The sequence below is a fragment of the Rhinoraja longicauda genome, chromosome 27, assembly GCF_053455715.1.
Source record: "Rhinoraja longicauda isolate Sanriku21f chromosome 27, sRhiLon1.1, whole genome shotgun sequence".
NCBI classification, from domain to species: Eukaryota; Metazoa; Chordata; class Chondrichthyes; order Rajiformes; family Arhynchobatidae; genus Rhinoraja; species Rhinoraja longicauda.
The window spans coordinates 12,759,368-12,782,197 of NC_135979.1; positions in this window are offsets into that span (position 1 = coordinate 12,759,368).

The window sequence follows — 22,830 nt, forward strand, 5'->3', positions numbered from 1 at the left end:
AATCTTTTCCATTCAGCCCGTTTCTTGATCGCTACTTGCAAGTTATTGATTTTTTTTTTCCTGATTAGAGAAGTCCACACAATACACTAAATAAGAATTTGTATTTTGCTTCGACTCTTTGATGTATTTTGCTTTTCAACCGACGTTGGTATTGTTTATGATAACCTAAATAAATTGTAGATGCTGGAATCTGAAATTAAAACAGAAATGGGTTGAAGGGTTATGCACCTGAAACATTAACGGTTTCTCTTTGCTTATCGGCTGAATGTTTCTAGCACTTAGTTTTAGTTTTTACCTTTGGCTGTTGAGATACAGCATGGAGAGCAGGCCCTTCAGTCCTTGCCAACCATTGATCAACCGTTCACACTAATTACCTCATGTTATCGCACTTTAGCATCCACTCCCTACACACCTGCGGCAATTGACAGAGGTCACTCAACTTGCCACTGTTTAAGAATAAGGGGTCGGCCATTTAGAACTGAGATGAGGAAAAACTTTTTCAGTCAGAGAGTTGTGAATCTGTGGAATTCTCTGCCTCAGAAGGCAGTGGAGGCCAATTCTCTGAATGCATTCAAGAGAGAGCTGGATAGAGCTCTTAAGGATAGCGGAGTCAGGGGGTATGGGGAGAAGGCAGGAACGGGGTACTGATTGAGAATGATCAGCCATGATCACATTGAATGGCGGTGCTGGCTCGAAGGGCCAAATGGCCTCCTCCTGCACCTATTGTCTATTGTCTATTGCAAAGCTGCATGTCTCTGGGATGAGGGAAGAAACCAAAGCACCCATAGGAAACCCTCACAATCACAGTGAGAACATGCAAACTCCACACACAGGTCAGAATTGAACTTGAGTCTCTGGCACAGTGAGGCACCAGCTCTGACAGCTGCACCACTGTTTCAATCTATTCATCAAAAAAAGTTTTGATAACGCATATTTCATGATCTCAGGATGTTCTAAATGTTTTACAAAAATATAAAACATTAGTAAATTTGCTACAAAGAATATTGTTTGGACGTTGAATGAGGGCTACATTTTGTAGAGACCAGTAATAATTCCACTGCTAACCTTCGTAAGTGTGCCATGCATTGCATTGACCTTACTGGGAGGTCTGAGCCTTCAGTTTAACAACTCTTGTGAAAGAAGCACTCTCGTGGGCGGCATGGTGGCGCAGCAGTAGAGTTGCTGCCTTACAGCGTTTTCAGCGTCGGAGACGTGGGTTCGATCCTGACTACGGTTGCTGCCTGTACAGAGTTTGTACGTTCTTCCCCGTGACCACGTGGGTTTTCTCCGAGATCTTCGGTTTCCTCCCACACTCCAAAGACGAACGGGTTTGTAGGTTAATTGGCTTGGTATGAATGTAAATTGTCCCTAGTGTGTGTAGGATAGTGTTAGTGTGTGGGGATCGCTGGTCGGTGCGGACTTGGTGGGCCGAAGGGCCTGTTTCTGCGCTGTATCGCTAAACTAAACTAAACACACCTGGCAACACCACACAGTACACTGGAGAGTCAGCCTGGGTTTTGTGCTCCAGTCTCTGCAGTGGGAATCTCATCAACCCACAACCACCTGACTCAGAGGTGAGAGTCTACCCACAGAGCCACAGCTGACACGTTGCAAGTATGATTAATTAAGCAACGTTAATTAAGTGATTTCTTTCTTTCTCTCTGACTGAGATGGGAGTGGATTTTCCATCAATTATCTGCAGTTGTCACATGGACATTTGTTTGCTTTGTACAGGCAAAGGAAATATTCCTCCAGCGTGGAAAGAACTCTTTTGCGACAATGTTGCCAGGACTCGAGGGCCTGAGCTACAGGGAGAGGTTGAGTAGGCCAGGACTCTACTCCCTGGAGTGCCGGAGGATGAGGGGTGATCTTATAGAGGTGTACAAAATCATAAGGGGAAATAGATTGGGTAAAGACACAGAGTCTCTTGCCCAGAGTCGGGAAATCGAGAACCAGAGGACATAGGTTGAAGGTGAGAGGGAAAGATTTAATAGGAATCTGAGGGATAACTTTTTTTACACAAAGGGTGGTGGGTGTATGGAATGAGCTGCCGGAGGAAGTAGTTGAGGCAAGCCAATAAATCACATAATTTAAAAAACATTTAGACAGGTACATGGAGAGGATAGGTTTAGAGGGATATGGGCCAAATGCAGGCAGGTGGGACTAGTGTAGATGGGCATGTTGGTCAGTGTGGGCAAGTTGGGCTGAAGGGCCTATTTCCATGGCTGTATGACTCTATAATACATTTAAGGATAAATATGTTCTGCCTAGAAATCCTTCCCACCAGTAGCACTAAATAGCAGCATCAGCTTATCATCTACCCGAAATTAATTTTGCTAAAATCAACACAATATATCTCAGAGCCAGAGAATAGTGTGTTGAGCTCTACCAACCAGGGACAAATTTCTCCTCAAGGTTCAATCACTGCAGAAACCGTGTGAGCAATTAGTTTCATCTTGCTTCTGAGATTGCCTCAGTAAACCTGACTTAAAGGAAAGGCAGGGAGCTGAAGAAAGAGTTGATTCCTTTTCTATTCTGCACGTTGCATGATTATGTCCGATGGTATCTTGAAGACAGAGGGCTAACAGTCCAAGATCCATTAAAAGTTACAAATGAACATGCATCTCATTATCCCAAGCTCTTGGAGAAGATGAAATCAGGCACTATAAATCTAAACAAAGGTTGAAGACAAAAAGACTCAAAACTACCGTGGGGATTTCAATGTTACAATTTGGTCACGTTCCCAGGCAAACAATTTGCATAATTGAACTAGAGGGAGAATTAATCAGCCTTTGGTGTGCAAGATTACCAGAATTCTACTGAACCACATTAGATTTTAAGCAGTGTAGGCTTGTTTTAACTGGGGCTGGAGCATTAGAATGGTGGCTGCATTCATCCATCCAGCCAGTGAATAGTGCCGTCTGTACGATGCAGTAACCATTGAAGTTTCTACATTAAAGATAGAAACATAAAGCTGGAGTAACTCTTCTTCTGAAGAAAAGTCTCGACCTGAAACATCACCTATCCCTTTTCTCCAGAGATGCTGCCTGACCCGCTGAGTTACTCCAGCTTTTTGTGTCTATCTTCAGTTTAAACCAGCATCTGCAGTAACTTCCCACACAAGTTTCCGAAACATTATCCGTGTTCCACTAACCAGGCAAGGTTCATTGTGTCTCTATCTGTAGATTATGCATTCGATGCCTCAGTTCGCACCAGTAACAAAACATTCTATTTTTTTTCTTTCCCAGATTCATATTATGCAATCTACACCACGCCATATCTGCCGTTAGCTCTGACCGCATGTTTAATCTACCCGTGTCCTTTACGTCAAAGTCTGTTCCCATCCACACGATTTACTGCTCTGATGTCTGCCTGGAATAATTGCTGGAATCCCTGATGAGACTTAAATGTACATCTTTCTTGAAAGCAAGAGTGCGGTCTACTGACTCAAATTGATGAAGCACAGCTCTGAACTATCAGCAGATCATTATTAAATTGGCTCTGAGACGTTGATGAGGTTGAATGTAAATGCCTAGAGTGTTTTAATGGTTACTTTATGAAGCGTAATGATGTAGTCTCCATTCAACAATTTAAACCTGGGCTCTATTCCATTCCCAATGTGGCATGAACAAAGCAAAAACCATTTAAATATTTTTCTCTGCAATTTCAAAATGTGTGCCTTTAATTTGTTCCAGTTTTCCTGTTAGATGAGAACTACAATTAGTCGAATTTGTCAACTGGATTGAGTTTGTGACGTTCAAACTGCATTCAACAAAGCACAAAGTGCTGGAGGATCTCAGCAGGTCAGGAGGTATCTGTGGAGGGAATGAGTTTAGAGTCTAGAGATACAGCATGGAAACAGGCCCTTCAACCTACCGGGTCCATGTCACATGTTGATCACCCGTTCACATGGGTCTATGCATTCCCACTTTCTCATCCACTCCCTACACATTAGAAACAATGTACAGAGGCCAAGTAACTTACAAACCCTGTACGTCTTTGGGATGTGGGAGGAAACCGCTGCACCCGATGGCAACCCACAAGGTCACAAGAAGAAGTGCAAACTCCACACAGACAGCACCTGAGGTTAGAATCGAACCTGGGTCTCTGGCGCTGTGAGACAGCAGCTCTACCAGCTGCACCACTGTGCTGCACTGACTCCACGACTTTAATGATTTAATTTTACAGAAAATTTATGGCACCAAAGACAATCACACAAAATTAAATGCATTTATTTGCAGTAAGTCAAAGATATGCTTAGCATGCTATGGTATATGTAAAAAGGAACTGCAGATGCTGGTTTATACCGAAGATAGACACAAAGTTCTGGAGTAACTCAGCGGATCAGGCAGCATCTCTGGAGTGAAAGGATAGGTTATGTTTCGGGTCCCCCATCCTTTCACTCCAGAGATGCTGCCTGACCCGCTGAGTTACTCCAGAACTTTGTGTCTATCTTTGGTATAGACAGCTGGAGAAGGGTTCTGGCCTTGCTGAAGGGTTCTAACCCAAAACGTCACCCATCTTTTTTCTCCAGAAATGCTGCCTGACCCGCTGGGTTTCTCCAGAACCTTGTGCCTATCTTTAGCATGCTATGGAGATTTGTTTTACAGCATTCATTTCAATGCCACTGCCTGAAACCTGAGGAAATCTGTGCTGTTGGACTCCACAATGTGTTTACTGGTGCAGAGGGCAACGCTTAACTGGAGCAGAAGACTCCAGACACCCTGGAGTGTGTTGGTTCCGCCCGGTTAAAGGAACATTGTGGCTATTGGGCCATAATCTATTATCAAAATAACACAGAGGCTGATTGGACACATCCTTCTGTATCCACATGTGGCACAGAAAATTCAAACCAGAGTTCAGATTGGTGATAACACGATCTGCAATCAGAAATACTCCAGCTGTGGTGCCACTGTCAACTAATTCATTCACGAAACATGGGCTTTGTTGGCTAGTTGTTATCCACAGATAGACACAAAATGCTGGAGTAACTCAGCGGGACAGGCAGCATCTCTGGAGAGAAGGAATGGGTGACGTTTCGGGACCCGAAACGTCACCCATTCCTTCTCTCCAGAGATGCTGCCTGTCCCGCTGAGTTACTCCAGCATTTTGTGTCTATCTTTGGTTTAAACCAGCATCATCATCATCATCATCATCATATATCTACAGCCGGAAACAGGCCTTTTCGGCCCTCCAAGTCCGTGCCGCCCAGTGATCCCCGTACATTAACACTATCCTACACCCACTAGGGACAATTTTTACATTTACCCAGCCAATTAACCTACATACCTGTACATCTGCAGTTCCTTCCTACACAATTGTTATCCATCCCAAATTGCCTCTGAATTGAGGAGCCACTACACTGGTGAGTCTGGAGTCACATCTAAGCCAGACTGGGTGCGAAGGGAAATGTTGTATCCAGACAGTAATTAATAAACCAGATGGGGATTTTGCAATAATTTGGTAGTTTCATGGTTACTTTAATAATAGTCATTAAATGACCTGAGTGCTGACAAGGTCGGTCATTTTTGTTAACTAGCTTCCTGTTCATACTATGCAGTTTAGTTTAATTTAGCTATATAGCTTGGAAACAAGGCCTTCGGCCTACCAAGTCCACACCAACCAGTAATCACCTGTACACTAATGCTATCTTACACACTAGGGACAATTTACAGAAGCCAATTAACCTACAAACCTGCACTTCTTTGAAATGTGGGAGGAAACCGGAGCACTTCGGAACAGGAAAAAACGTACAAACTCCGTGCAGACAGCACCCATGGTCAGGATTGAACCCGGGTCTCTGGTGCTATACTGCGGGTACTACAACCATTCACCAGAATGTTCAAACCATACATTTAATTTAGCCTTAACGAAAGGTATACTTAATTATAAATATTCTGGAAGATGTGGGTCCCACGATACTGGGCTTCTCTTGCAAAGGGATAGATCATGTAACCGATTGATCCTGTGTTACAGAAGATCACACACTCCCAATCCCTGGGTCTCCATTCACTCTCATGGCTGCTCCTGAGGCTTTGCTCTTCAGACTAAAAGAAGAGTCCCGATATGAAATTTAATGTTTAACAAAGTTGAATTTAAGAAGAATGTGTGAGTTCACCATTAAAAAAATTTGCATTTGTGATATCTGCAAGTGGTATATAAGGGAAAGAAAATTTGAAATAACAAGCACAAAAAATGTTGCTTATCGTGGGGAATAAACATGGATGGAATTGCTGGAATAACTTTGTCTGGATATAATTAACACTATTAACAGTAATTAGCATCAATCTTAATGAACTGTAAAACAAGTTAAAAGTCTTTAACTTTAAGATTGCTGTTAAACACTGACAGCAATGTTAATGAACACTGTTAGGAATGCAGCATGATCCTTGCTTACCAAATTGCAGTTTGGAGAATTCTTACTTGGGGTGCTAATATTCTCAACTCCTGGGATAAGCATTTAACTCAGCAGATTGGCCCTTACACTTGAAGCTGCGCATTTTGCAGTATCAATGTGTTGCTCATTTGATGCAATTATTTATCGCAGGCAATCCTCTCCACGAGGCTGCGGTGTGAATCAGGCTGGAGTTATTATTTGGAGGTCACAGTAAAATCAACACGCACTATTTCTTCTTCATAATTGTAAGTACCTGAAAGCCGTGCTAAATCATAAGAGTAAAGTTCTTAGTTTGGCCATGGGTTTGTGATTTAGAATTGGAGTCTGAGTAGGTAATTGCAGAAAGCTCCACAAACTATAACTTGTAGGCAAACCACAGGGGTAAAAGAAAACCGATAAATTACATGCAACGTATTTTGCACCATAGCAAGTTAGAAATCAATTACAATCTGGAATCTCCGGTGTAAGATTGCTCCTTGTAGAAAGGAGCATTTGGAATGATATTAAGAATATAGAAGCTATCATTAGGTGCACAGATGCCCAGCATTAGTAGGGGAAGGAGTGAATCTCATAAATGATCCACCCTGTCAGCCACCACCCATCCCAACTGTGGAAGTGTCTGTGGTTCTCACATTGACTATTCCTGCAGAGAACTACCACAGAACCCGCAAGACTGGAGTAGACGTAAGCTAAAAGGACACAAAGTGCTGGAGTAACTCAGCAGGTCGGGCAGTATCTCTGGAGAACATTTCAGTTTGGGACGCTTCAGTTTGGGACATTTCTTCAGAGTAGATGCAAGCTTACCTGAAACCCAAAAGTCTCGCTAAGAAAGTAGAGAAATTAAAATGTAAAGAAAGCCAATGTTTTGCAAAGCAAGTTCCACAAATTCTGCAATGTTTTTTTCCATGTACTCTGTGTCTTGCACACTAATATGGTAGAATATAGCTATAAGCCACAGCATTCAATGCCCTGCACGCACTGCTAGACATCATCTCTGGGCCTTTCATCATATGGAGTCCTCAGCAATCATGGACACTCATGAGGACGAATGCCTTCTCGGAACTTGTGAGGCCCACTTCAGAGCTGTCGAAGAGAGAGTTACCAGAGGCTATCCCAACCTCTATCCAACCAGGTAGTCCCTGCTTTCCCTCTCTATCCCCTTCCATTCCCAGTTCTCCCACTAGTCTTCCTGTCTCCTACTACATTCTATCTTTGTCCCGCCCCTCCTCCGACATCAGTCTGAAGAAGGGTCTCGACCCAAAATGTCACCTATTCCTTCTCGCCCGAGTTGCTGCCTGACCCGCTGAGTTACTCCAGCATTTTGTGTCTATCTTCGATTTTAACCAGCATCTGCAGGTTTTTTTCCTACGCTATCCCAACCTGTGCAGGTTGTTCCAGGCCACCTAACCATGTCCCTACTCCCAGCGCTCAACCCTTGCCTGAACCTTCTGACCATCAATATGATGACTTAGTCGACCCCTCCATCTGATCTGCTCACCAGAGATAATGCCACCACCACCTCTGACAAGCCCTGGCAGCGGATCCCTTTTTAACCCAACCCCTACGAACATGCATTCCAACTATTCTCCCACTCCTTGCCCAAGACTTCTGCCAAGCTGCCAGCCCATTCCCAAGCCACTCACTCCCACTCCCAAACCAATGACCCTAATTCTGATTCTGGGATGCAAAGTCTTTGATTATGCTGGATGCTTCTCTGAGGCATTGTGAAGTGTAGATGGAGTAAATGGTGGGACTTCTGGTCTGTGTGGTGAACTGGACTACATCCACAACTCTCTGCAATTCCTTGTGGTCTTGGGCAGAGCTGTTTCCAAACCAAGCTGTGATACTGACAGTATGCTTTCTATTTATGTGAATTGATTTATTTAATCAAGATAAACCCAGTCCTCGGGCCTGTGGATAGTTCCAGTCTCCAACTTGCTGTCTGCTTTTGGCCTCACGCATACACTTCCGATTTCCACCTCCCCACTCTCCAATACCCTCCAATGTTTGAAACCTGGCCCAAGGTTACAGCAGATATGATGCAGATGGAAACCAGTCCTTAGAAATGCAGTGTAGTCGGCAGTGGAAAACAAGCTGGAACAAGACATTGTTACTTTTGATGTCAAGAGGCAGACAAGGCCTATAAACATCCATCCACCTCAGTTTATTTTTCCATTTCAGATGCAGTTACCGGCTCACAGGAGCTGTGATGTGGCTGGGGAAGCTGAAGTTTAGGGATAAGGCAGTGCTACATAATTCAGTAGGATCTCGTGACCATTTATACCATCTGCACAACCTGGACTTATGCATGGACATCTTCTTGGTTACCACCAAGACTGGATAGACTAGGCTTATACTCGCTGGAATTTAGAAGACTGAGGGGGGATCGTATTGAAACATATAAAATTCTTAAGGGGTTGGAGAAGCTAGATACGGGAAGATTGTTCCCGATGTTGGGGAAGTCCAGAACCAGGGGTCACAGCTTAAGGATAAGGGGGAAGTCTTTTAGGACCGAGATGAGAAAATATTTCTTCACACAGAGAGTAGTGAGTCTGTGGAATTCTCTGCCACAGAAGGTAGTTGAGGCCAGTTCATTGGCTATATTTAAGAGGGAGTTAGATGTGGCCCTTGTGGCTAAAGGGATCAGGGGGTATGGAGAGAAGGTAGGTACAGGTTACTGAGCTGGATGATCAGCCATGATCATATTGAATGGCGGTGCAGGCTCGAAGGGCCGAATGGCCTACTCCTGCACCTATTTTCTATGTTTCTATGTTTCTAATTGGCCAGGCCAATTCTTGATTCTTCATCTGAAATGAAGAGACAGACTTCATTTCAGATCATGGACAGGAATTCAGATTAGGAATAAACCAATCTCGCGAAAAATTATCTCGGATGTTTTCATTAATTCCTAGATTATTCGAGAATAGCATAATGACACCAAGTTCTAGGCTAACTAATGTTTCACTGTTTATTTATTCCTTCATGGAAGCAAAAACTGGATTGAAGCCGAATGTGTTAATGCACGAATACAAGCACTTTTGTTCAGTTGATGGAGTGGGATGATTATTATGATGGCGAGTAGCATGGATATTGCAATGGTAACAGTCCTGAACTACTGTCTACCTGATTGGTGACCCTCAGACTATCTTTGATCAGACTTTGCTAGTTTTACCTTGCACAGAACGTTATTCCCTCAGCATGTATCTATACACTGTAAATGGCTTGATTTTTAATCGTGTATTGTCTTTCCGCTGACTGGTTAGCACGCAAAAAAACCTTTTCACTGCTCCTCGGTGCACGTGACAATAAACTAGACTGAAACTGAAACTATTGCGATGGTTAATGGGATGGATATTGCGATGCTTTGATTTCAACAATGCTATTGTTTCATCTACACCTAGAGCTGTTTGGCAAAACTAAATATGATAATCGTAGCAAAGTTCTCTCAGCTAATGCTGTGGAACCAGGGCAGGGCATCTCCTCAGGTGCCACAGGTCATGCGTAAAACATATAAGCTTTTGGCTCTAGCCCTTCACCGTTCTGTCCACTGCCAGAGAAATATGAAGTTAAGCAGCACGACAAGAGATAAAATGAGTTTTTATATTCCCTCATCACATATACTTTCCAAAAAGTAAAGATTAAGTTTATAGTTCTACTGCATTTCCTTTTATGTACTGATTTTTTCTTTTCCCTTGGCTTTCTCGTGGCCTGTGGGTGGTGAACCTGTGGAATTCTTTGCCACAGAAGGCTGTGGAGGCCGCCAATCGATATGTTTAAGGCAGAGATAGCGAAATTCTTGATTAGTATGGGTGTCAGGGGATATGGGGAGAATGCAGATTTTGGACTAATTTGGTCTTTGTATTTGGTCTTGGTAAGGACACAAAATGTTGGAGTAACTCAGCAGGTTAGGCCGCATCTCTGGAGATTATGGATAGGTGACGTTTCGGGTGGGGACCCTTCTTCAGACTTCTTCGGGTCTGAAGAAGGATCTCGTCCTGAACCATTACATATCCATGTTCTCCCAGAGATACTGTCTGACCTGCTGGGTTACTCCAGTACTTTATGTTATTTTGTGTAAACTGGCATCTGCAGTTCCTTGTTTCTTCCTTTGTACTATAGTTGTTGCATTTACTTTCTAGTTTTCTGGATTACTAAGGCCATCGGTCCATTAGCTTTCTTCGATTATTTTGTGACAAGTTGTGCGATTGTTACAGTTTACGGTTCCACATACATGAATCCATGAAGTTCTGGATCATGCGTTTTTCAAGCTTTTTGCCATCCAAATGTTAGTCAGTGCCAAAGATAGATACAAAAACCTGGAGCAACTCAGCGGGACAGGCATCGTTTCTGGGGAGAAGGAATGGGTGACGTTTCGGGTCGAGACCCTTAGTCAGTACCAAGTTTGACACACTACTATTTTATTGACCTATATGTAAGAGATGTGGATAAGCCTGACCTAACATATTTCACAAGAGACCTTTTGTAACCAGAAGGGAAACATGTACATTTGATTGTTTTAGGGTGCAGTGAACTTGTATCACAGGGCAAGTCCACAGAGTGTGGCTCCCATTCCCATTCATTCCCCATCTACCTTTAGATTCAACTTTAGATAGTTCCTCTGTCCCTCCCTTCCCCTCCTCCTTCACAGATCTCCCTCTATCTTCCTGTCTCCACCAATATCCTTCCTTTGTCCCGCCCCCCTGACATCAGTCTGAAGAAGGGTCTCGACCCGAAACGTCACCCATTCCTTCTCTCCCGAGAAGCTGCCTGACCTGCTGAGTTACTCCAGCATTTTGTGAATAAATCGATTTGTACCAGCATCTGCAATTATTTTCTTATACCCCATCTACCTAAACTCTATTCATCTCAGGTTGTCTTTTCTGTGCACTCCAAACCCCTTCCTTCACCCCACTACTTTCTACATTGCACAGAATTCTCTCCATAAACCTCACTTGCTTGTTTCTCCCTAAAATCTCCTTAAAGCTGACTTTTTAAACTCAGATATATATGTTTGGCCACAGCCACTGTCCCATCTTTCCCACTTTCCCTTCTATTTGTCTCCTTGGCACCTACCCTCATATGTCCTGTGGTACACCATACACCATTTATCCACATTAACGCGATAGTTTAAGAGTAAATTGAGGTTATTGTTTAATCCATTATATCCACTCTGGTATTCACACTAAATCAGCTGTGGTAAAAAATAGCAAGGAATGGCAACTTTAATTTCTTGCATTTAATAGTCAAATCCATCAAATATACCCAGTGGTTAGCTTTGCCTGTGAGTTACATTTTAATAATGAACATAATTTGATGTCATAGTTACTTTTTATATGAAAGATAGTCAAGTGCAACATGAGGTAAATTATCTCCCACAGGAAATGCCTGGAGCACAATGATCATTTTTATATTTTATATATTGTAATATTTTATACACAAATAAAATGTTTAACAGCTCCAATTCTTCAGAGAGGATTGCTCATGAACTGGTACCAGACACTAAATTCAGTCAGAACAATGCGTTATTAAGTAGGATATAGATGAAGGACTTTAAAGATTACATATAATGAAAATAGTTTCCACAAACTCAAAATAGTCATACAGGTTTTTTTGCAATTAATAAGGGCTTATGTGGGAGAAACACAGGACTGGAGTAAATCATCTTTAACAGCATATCATTGTGGTGCCATGGTTGCTTTGTGAGAATGAGCTCTTATTCTTTCACTTGGACCTAACTGGAAGGTGGTTGCTGATGTTATATGAGAGTAAACAGTACAGAGCTAGTGTTCATAGTTGCTTGAGGGCATTATTTTAGAGCTATTTTGTTTGCTAGCAAAACCCGTGAAATGCCTCGGGACACATTATTGTGTTAATGGCACTGTGCTAAGGAAATTTGTTGTCACTTCATTCATTGCGTGGCGATATTTACTTCTCTTTGTACATGTCGGGTATTCATATTCCCGCACATTAAAATAGGTTTTTGTGTAATGTATCCCTTTTGCAGGGATCAGAACATATTCTTTTTTTTAACACAAAGATATATTTTTTCCACACCTTTTTATCAAACTTGAACCTTAAGGATGCATCTCAACTATTCCATCAGTTCATATCATGGCTGATGTGAGACCCAACTCGATTTACTTGTACAAACTAGAAACTGCTGATGCTGGTTAATACACAAAAGGACAAAGAATGCTGGAGTAACTCAGCAGGTCAAGCAGCATCCTTAAAGAACATGGATAGGTAACGTTTCGGGTCGAGACCCTTGTTCATCTTTTTAAGTGTCCCCATTTTTCTTAATATCTTTGGTTTACAAATATATATCGCGCTCAGATTTAAGTCCAACTGATCTAAACATCTGGTGGAAACGTTCCTGATTCCTCCTCTTCATGCCATGCAGAAGTCTTCTCTCAATTCACTCATTCTCCTGATTTGACCTGACACCCTTCATGGTGGCACCTGCAATACCTTGAAATTGAGTGAATTCTGCCACCTGCTGGAACCTGGTGCATTCTGCTTCGCTGGCGCCTCCTTCCCAAGGATATTGTGTTTCCACTGCACTTCAGTGTGGACTTTGCACTGGGTAGAGAGCATTGGCAAGTCCTAACCACAATTGATCAAGTGATCACCAAGAGTTTTTCAAAAGGGTACACATTTTATTTTATCCTGGTTTAATTCAATGGCGGCACGGTGGCGCAGCGGTAGAGTTGGTGCCTTACAGCGAATGCAGCGCCGGAGACTCAGGTTCGATCCTGACTACGGGCGCCGTCTGTACGGAGTTTGTACGTTCTTCCCGTGACCTGCGTGGGTCTTCTCCGAGATCTTCGGTTTCCTCCCACACTCCAAAGACGTACAGGTATGTAGATTGATTGTCTGGGTAAATGTAAAAATTGTCCCTAGTGTGTGTAGGATAGTGTTAATGTGCGGGGATCGCTGGGCGGCGCGGACTCGGTGGGCCGAAGGGCCTGTTTCCGCGCTGTATCTCTAAATTTAAAAAAACAAAAATCTAAAATCAAGACCCCCTAACTAATGCTATATGTACAAACGATGATGTCATTCCATTCTAAGTCTGCATTATTTAGAAACTAAGAACTGCAGATGCTGGTTTATACCAAAGACAGATACAGAGTGCTGGTGTAACTCAGCGGGTCAGGCAGCATTTCTGGAGAACAAGGATGGGTAATGAAATATAAGAAAATAACTGCAGATGCTGGTACAAATCAAAGGTATTTATTCACAAAATGCTGGAGTAACTCAGCAGGTCAGGCAGCATCTCGGGAGAGAAGGAATGGGTGACGTTTCGGGTCGAGACCCTTCTTCAGACATTCAGATGAGTAATGATTTGGGTTGAAGGGTCCCATTCTGAAACGTCACCCCCCCCTCCCCGTTCGTTTTCTCCAGAGATGCTACCTGACCCGCTGAGTTAATCTAACATTTTGTGTCTATCTCTTACTTACTTACATAGTTCCACACATGTTTTTATAATTATTACAAATTCTGTTGACTGGTTTCCTGAATTGGTTCAACCTTCTCAGTGCCACAGTGTTATGTTAGTTTATTGAACTGAAGAACGTGCAACCTCTTGCCTTCATTCATCAATGTTCTCAGATTCTTCAATAATAGCTGATGCTGTGTCAATCCCAGGCATCGTTTCCCCTTTACACACTACTTCAGTATCATTAAATGAATCTCTTACGGTGATCAGTTGATCAATAGGGATACTTCTGAACATACTTCCAATGTCTACTAAATACCTTTCTGGACTGCAGATTGTACGACTTCCCCGAGACTCCTTTGGGAAATCTCATAGTTGTTCAAACGTCTGGTGAAACTAATTCTCTTGCTTGGTTGAAATTGCTTTGCTTTGCTTTGAGTTATTGCCTTCTGGTTTAATTTCCATCTCTTCACTCTGAAGCCTGGCTGAGTCTCTCTTTGGACATTTGTCTAAGCTAGTACAATCTCTCATCGTATGTTCATAGACCATCAAGCTATTTCATTTCATTTCATTTCATTTTATTTTATTTCGAACATGTTAAAAGACATCAATTAAAAAACAAAATAAACAAAAAAACAGAAGAAATACAAGGAATTTCATCCATTACTTAACATGTGTGAAAAGGAGTAGGAAGAAGTGTGAACTTATTTAATCCTACCCCAATTCCCTAATCAATATTTATCATAGAATAGTACAGCACAGGAACGGGACCTTCGGCCCACAGAGTTTTAGATTTTAGATTTAGAGATACAGCGCGGAAACAGGCCCTTCGGCCCACCGAGTCCGCGCCGCCCAGCGATCCCCGCACATTAACACTATCCTACACACACTAGGGACAATTAAAAAAAAAACATTTACCCAGTCAATTAACCTACATACCTGTACGTCTTTGGAGTGTGGGAAGAAACCGAAGATCTCGGAGAAAACCCACGCAGGTCACGGGGAGAGCGTACAAACTCCGTACAGACGGCGCCCATAGTCAGGATCGAACCTGAGTCTCCGGCGCTGCATTCGCTGTAAGGCAGCAACTCTACCGCTGCGCCACCGTGCTGACCATGATGCTAAGTTAAACTGATCTAATCTGCCTGCACATGATCCATATCCCTCCTTTCTCTGCACTTCCATGTGAATATTATAAAAGCCCCTTAAAGGCCATGATCGCACCTGCCTCCACCATCATCCCTGGCTGTGCATTCCAGGCCCTCACGACTCTCTGTGTAAAAAGACATGCCCCACACATCTCCATTAAATTGTCCTCTCACCCTACAGCAATGCCCTCTAGTGTTTGACATTTCCACCCTGGAAGAAAAACCATTCCGACTGTTTATGTCTCTCGTAATTGTATATACTTTTATCATCTCCCCTCAACTGACTTTCCAGGGAAGACAATCCAAGTCAATCCGCCCTCTTCCTTCTATTTCAGCATGAAACCTTTTAATCTAGGCAGCATTCTGATAAACATCTTCTGAGCTGTCTCCAAAGCTTCCACACCTTCCAGTAATGGGGCGACCAGAACTCCCAATGCGGCTTAACCAAAGTCCTATAGGGCTGCTTCATGACGACCTATGTGTGCATGTTGTCTGAGCAGCCATTGCATCTGTGACCTGAAAATCCTCATCTATAACCTATTGTATGTATAAAGTAACCTCTCGCTACCCGTGACGGATGATCGTGCAGTAATATTAAAAGGATCTGGGGATGCCAAGTACAGGTTGCATTCATTAAGAATAACAAAGCATCTTTCCCAAATATAATTGCTAATGTATTATTCTCAATCTGTGCATAGTTATATAGTTAAGAGTACACAGAGCGAATGCAAAAGCAAAACCTCTGCCAATCACCCATCGCAGGGCTAACAGTGCCCACGCCATACCATGTAGTATCGTAGACTAGATTTAGAGGTCTCTTTGTATCATAGAAACATAGAAAATAGGTGCAGGAGTAGGCCATTCGGCCCTTCGAGCCTGCACCGCCATTCAATATGATCATGGCTGATCATCTAGCTCAGTAACCTGTACCTGCCTTCTCTCCATACCCCCTGATCCCTTTAGCCACAAGGGCCACATCTAACTCCCTCTTAAATATAGCCAATGAACTGGCCTCAACTACCTTCTGTGGCAGAGAATTCCACAGACTCACCACTCTCTGTGTGAAGAAATGTTTTCTCATCTCGGTCCTAAAAGACTTCCCCCTTATCCTTAAGCTGTGATCCCTAGTTCTGGACTTCCCCAACATCGGGAACAATCTTCCCGCATCTAGCCTCTCCAACCCCTTAAGAATTTTATATGTTTCAATAAGATCCCCCCTCAGTCTTCTAAATTCCAGCGAGTATAAGCCTAGTCTATCCAGTCGTTCTTCATATGAAAGTCCTGCCATCCCATAGTGACCAGGAGAGATCCATTATTCAGCCTAGGCTTTGCTCATCAAATACTTTTTGTTGCACGCTAGTCCAATTCCATTACTTGTTCTTCCGAAAAAGAAATGTTACACAATGTCGAGACAAGGAATTACATTAAAAAAAATTATACTGAATTACATTAAAAAAAAAAAAGAGTAGTGGAATAGCTCAGTGGGTCAGACAGCATCTCTGGAGAACTTGGGTAGGTGACATTTCGGGTTGGGATCCTTCTTCGTTGCCTTTTGCTTTAATTTTAATCTCTTCCTTCTGTAAGCTAAGCTGTAAGTTTTCCTATGGACTGTTTAATAGTGGCGTAGGCACCACAAATCATTGTGTAAGCACAGCGGCACGTTGGCGCAGCGGTAGAGTTGCTGCCTTACAGTGAATGCAGCGCCTGAGACTCAGGTTCGATCCTGACTAAGGGCGCCGTCTGTATGGCGTTTGTACGTTCTCCCCCTGACCTGCGTGGGTTTACTCCGAGATCTTCGGTTTCCTCCCACACTCCAAAGGTTAATTGACTGGGTAAAATGTAAAAATTGTCCCTGGTGTGTGTAGGATAGTGTTAATGTGCGGGGATCGCTGGGCGGCGCGGACTCGGTGGGCCGAAGGGCCTGTTTCCGCGCTGTATCTCTAAATCTAAAAATCTAAATCTAAATCATTGCTGGATCAGGCAGGAATCTGGAATAATATTGAATCATTTTCCAGAAAGTAAGTTGGCTTTCGAGCTAGCACCAGTCTTGGTTATTAATAGATTTCAGCCCGTGAGCACCTGCCTTCGGACTGAGATACACCACTCTGTCCATTTCAAATGCACGTTGTGCTGGTGGAGGTGCTTCAGTATTTCATCCAAATGAGTGAATTGCACTGTGCACTAACAGTAGCCACAAGGAGGCCTTATTGATTGCACAGACAGTTGTTCATATCCTGTAAACCTTTGTCCATTTTGCACTGGAAAATCTTTAAAATAAGGATTTGACTTCATTAAGCAATAGTGTAGGAGTGCCGCTGTCTATGTGTGTGTTGACATTGATGTTCTTCCAATTGTCTGGATGTGCATAAGCAGGCGAGAAATTATTTACATAACATTTTTTGATTCTGACTTTGCATGCACGTTTTAGGGAGTTGGTAACACATATTGTTCATTGTGAACCACCTGATTTAAAGCGATCTTGTTGGCGTTGTACATTGTTACAGTTTTGTCTGCCTTGGGTATGATTATCATTGGAATTATCTGATTCCAATGAGTGATTTTGACCTATATCCCACTTCTTTCCCGATCTCACCGTCTCCATCACAGGAAACAGACTATTGACCGACATCTACTACAAACCTACTGACTCCCATTAGCTATCTTGACTACACTTCTTCCCACCCTGCTTCCTGTAAAGATTCTATCCCCATCTCCCAATTCCTCCGTCTACACCGCATCTGCGCCCAGGATGAGGTGTTCCATACCAGGGCATCGGAGATGTCCTAATTCTTTAGGAAATAGGGGTTCCCCTCTTCCATTATAGAAGAGGCTCTCACTAGAGTCTCCTCGATATCCCGCAGCTCCGCTCTTGTTCCCCCTCCCCCCATTCGTAACAAGGACAGAATTCCCTTGACCTCACCTTTCACCCCATCAGCCGTCACATACAGCATATAATCCTCCAACATTTTTGCCACCTCCATCGGGATCCAACTACTGGCTACATCTTCCCATCTCCATCCCGTTCTGCTTTCCGCAGAGACCGTTCCCTCCGAAACTCCCTGGTCAACTTGTCCCTTCCCACCCAAACCACCCCCTCCCCAGGTATTTTCCCCTGCAAACTCAGGAGATGCAACACCTGTCCCTTTACCTCCTCCCTTGACCCCATCCAAGGACCCAAACAGTCTTTCCAGGTGAGGCAGCAGTTCACTTGCACCTCCTCCAACCTCATCTGCTGTGTCAGCTGTTCCTGGTGTCAATTTCTCTACATCGGCGAGACCAAGCGCAGGTTCGGCGATCGTTTCACTGAACACCTCCGCTCAGTCCATCTTAACCTACCTGATCTCCCGGTGGCTCAGCACTTCAACTCCTCCTCCCATTCCCAATCTGACCTTTCTGTCCTGGGCCTCCTCCATTGTCAGAGTAAGGCCCAGTGCAAATTGGAGGAACAGCACCTCATATTTCGCTTGGGTAGTTTACACCCCAGCGGTATTAACATTGATTTCTCTAACTTCAGATAGCCCTTGCTTTCCCTCTCTATCCCAATTCTCCCACTAATCTTACTGTCTCTGACTACATTCTATCTTTTTCCCGCCCCCTCCCCTGACATCAGTCTGAAGAAGGGTCTCGAACCGAAACGTCACCCATTCCTTCTCGCCAGAGATGCTGCCTGACCTGCTGAGTTACTCCAGCATTTCGTGTCTGCCTTCGATTTTAACCAGCATCTGCAGTTCTTTCCTGCACATTTTATCCTTGATCATTGTTGCTTTTTGCGTATCTTTCATTCATTTGTTCTATTTACCTTCTATATACCTCTCGTTTCCATTTCCCCTGACTGTCAGCCTGAAGAAGGGTCTCGACCTGAAATGTCAGCTATTCCTTTTCTCCAGAGAGGCTGCCTGATCCGCTGAGTTACCCCAGCTTTTGCATCTATCTTCAATGCATGGGAAATGATCGCTAACATAGATTCCCAGCACTTGCAGTACCCAAACTGTCCCTATTTCTGGGCTTGAGCTTTGGGAGTTGCCTACTGTTTATTTATGTCTGGTGAAGGACAGAATTGCCTGGAATTTTTTTTGGCTTCCTTCTCCATGGAAGTTGCAACCTTACCAGCCGAATTAAAGGTGGCATTATTTGCTCCTAAAAATTTAATCTAGACTTTTTCCTTCCCTGAGAAAACGAAGAAACCAACGTCCAACCTAAAAAGTTACAACGCTTTAATCAATCTTTCAGTTCAATAATATAATTACTCTGCGGTTTTCCCATTGACTGAGTGTGTGGGCTGGAATTATAACTCTTGGCTACCTCAAATGCTCGTGGGCTGAATGAGCCCAGCGCCATCTCTGGGGAGAAGATATCTATAGATTTCGGTAGAGCTGTTTCGTAAGTGAGTGTGTGATGTGCCATGGAACTGATTTCTGTGAGTTAGATTGCCTTCTTCCATTCCCTCGTTGCTGAATTTCCTGCCTATGCATTCTCACATCAAGACTGCACTTGGCTTGAGAAACACTGCCATCCTCTGTGTGAACAGTTCACATAGCTTGCTGCTCATCCCCGATGCACAGCTTGTGCTAAGGTGCCATTGTCTTTCTTTCTTTCCCTGCCAAAAGGGTGTCACGGTGCTCGAGCCCCCAGTGTTTTTTTTGCTTCACATCCTATTAGGGGTTCCCATGTTGCAGACTTATGCTGCTTATCTTGATTTTATTATCATTTTAAAATCAATTGGCGCAGCTTGAAGAGTGACTGGGGCTGCATTGAAGTGATTGATGCTGCCTGCAGTTTTCACTCTCCCTGAACTGACCCACATCAAACTGGACTGAACTTGGATCAAGAGCTTTGACAACAGGGGCCCTTTCTTGTTGTTTTCTGTTTTTACCTAACGACTACTGAGTATTTTCAGGATCCCAAGGCAAGTATGATCCAGGAACAATGCTTTGGAGATGCAGCAACATTTCATCCCCCTACTATCAGTCTCAGAAGGGTCTCGGCCCGAAACGTCACCTAACTCTGTTCTCCAGAGATGCTGCCTGACCTGCTGGGTTACTTGAGCACATTGTGTCCTTTCAACAACATTCCACGTTCATAAGTTCCAGGAGCAAAATTAGGCCATTCGGCCCATCCAGTCTACTCCGCCATTCAATCATGGCTGATCTATCTTTCTCTCTCAACCCCATTCTCAGGCCTTCACCCCATGACCCGTGACACCCGTACTAATCACGAATCTATCAATCTCCGCCATAGAAATATCTATTGCCTTGGCCTCCACAGCCGTGTGTGGCAATTTCTTATCAAGCCCCCCTCCTCCAGAGTGCCAATTGATAGTGTAACTGAAGACCATCCCCATCGCCAAGTGTGTCGATTATCGGGTGGGCCCTGGAGTGAGTTGGGGTTTTAGTTAGCTCTAACTACACTGAGACTTGAGACTTGCAGGACACGAGGAATATCATAACAAAAGGCTTCAAATTCATTCTAAGAACCAAAGTGCACCAAGGCAGGGTGCTTGCATCATGAAAACATCAATATTTTTCTTACCTGTGTGATTTAGTTACATTTATACACAAAGCACCACAGCAATGAAATTAAATCTTCAACATATACCTGTTCCAATGGGCACTCATGGTCTGGGTGGCTGGGAGAGATTTTGTAACTGAAATCTTGATGCCCTGGGAACTTGCTTCTGATGTTGGTAGCAGACTGCCAGGCAATATTTTAACAACCGCTTTGTAACACAGAAATGGCCACATACATTAACCCTCTTCAATATTCAGGCCTGTGTGGGGGGATTGATGAATGTTGCCAAAACCTCTGCCATGCATTGTTTGCCTCTTATGATTCCTTTCTCAAATAATTTTCAGCACTGGATGCCAAGAATGTACCAGTCGACCAGAATTGGGCCAATGCAATGGTTATAGTCCAAAGAAAAGGGAAGAAAAAAGATAAATTATTCCCATTAGAATTGCCTTCATGCAAAGTGATGTAGTCAATTATCAGACACAAATGCAAAGTTTATCTGTATAAAGGTAAATTGGTAAATGCCAACTTTCGCAGATTGAAGGAGTAAGATTTTGCCCAATTAATATTCTCGACACATTTCAGGCAACATTCTTGAGATAAAATTCTTAATTACACATTGAATTCAATTGATTTGGGGTGATTAGCAAGGTTTCATAATCTATATACTAAAACTCTTGTTTGTTTGTTTGGTTGTTCCTAAACTACAGCCAAAACGGCACACGATAGTACGACAATTTTAGGCCCACCTTACTCACTGTCATCCCTTTGGTGCTAATGGAAGAAGTTTAATTGAAATCGGTGTTATATTTTTAAAGATATTCACATTTTAAAGTTTAAATCTATCTCCTAGGGAGGGAGGGGGAGGGAGGGAGGAGGGTGGCGGGAGGAGGGAGGATAAGGGGGTTGAGAGGGATGGAGTTGGGGGGAGGGGGACGGGGTGGAGGGAGAGGGAGGGGGAAGGAATGGAGGAGGGGAGGGAGGGGAGGAGGGAGAGGGAGGGAAGGAGGGAGGGGAGCATGTTGCACCAATGCAGGAGAGGTTTGGGCCCAACAGGTCCACTTGGTCTAGTTGTTTTTAAAGATCAGTTTTTTATTTGCTGTCTTGAAATGCAGGTACAGAACGCCCAATTTCCATTGACCTAATAAAGATCCTCCTGGCTTCTGATGTTCCAAGGAATAACTCCCACAACATCACGGACAGTTTCCCTCTCTGAAGAGGAACATTCTGTGTTGTAGTGAGCACAAGGCAGAGATGCTGCTTTGCACAATACAAATGCTCTTATAAAGTGCCCTAGTTTATTTGTAACCAGCTACCCTCTTAAGATTGAACAAGAGAAATTATACTGAGATATCTTGCTATCTATGTCCTCCATTGTTACTTCAGTTCAGTTTAGTTTATTGTCACGTGTGTCGAAGTACAGTGAAAGGCTTTTGTTGCGTACTATCCAGTCAGCAGAAAGTAAATACATGATTACAATCGAGCCATTTATAGTGGATAGATACCTGATAAGGGAATAATGTTTAGTGCAAGGTAAAGCCAGGAAAGTACGATCAAGGAAAGTCCGAGGGTCACTGAGTAAACTTCAGAGCTTACTCAAGATTCAACTTTCTGCCGCTCCTTGTGTCTCCATTTTAGAATCCTTTTTGACAGGTTTTACTTGGAACATGAAGGGTTGAGGTGAATAAAATGAAATTAGGGTAAGTTAGTCTAAATTTTCTTGATTAGTACAGGTGTCAGAGGTTATGGGGAGAAGGCAGGAGAATGAGGTTTAGGAGGGAGAGATAGATCATCCATGATCGAATGGTGGCGTTGATTTGATGGGCCGAATGGCCTACTACTATTCCTTATGACCTTATGACCTTAAACCTGCTACAGTTGACCCATCAACACATTGTTTACAATTAGGTATATTTGCATGCATGTATTTGTCGAGGGTATGAATGGAAAATAACGATTTTAATAAGTTTAAATGGAATCAGCATAAAGGAAGTGGCAGTGTTCTTTAGCTCACTGTACAGCACTGCTGTGATGTGTCTTCCCAGGCACCAGGCAACTTGCTGGCCAAACTACCTTGAATATGTAAACACTGGGCTTATAGGAAGTGGAAATATGAAACTAAATTGTGTAGGAAACAACTGCAGATGCCAGTTTAAATCGAAGATAGACACAAAATGTTGGAGTAACTCAGCGGGGAAGGCCGCATCTGTGGAGAGAAGGAATGGGTGACGTTTCTGTTGTACTTCGTGGTCCGGTACCTGTTGTACCTTTAGTGACTCTGGACGGACCACAAGTACACGTGTATAAAAGGTTACAATGCTGGAGCTCAACTCCAGGCTGTT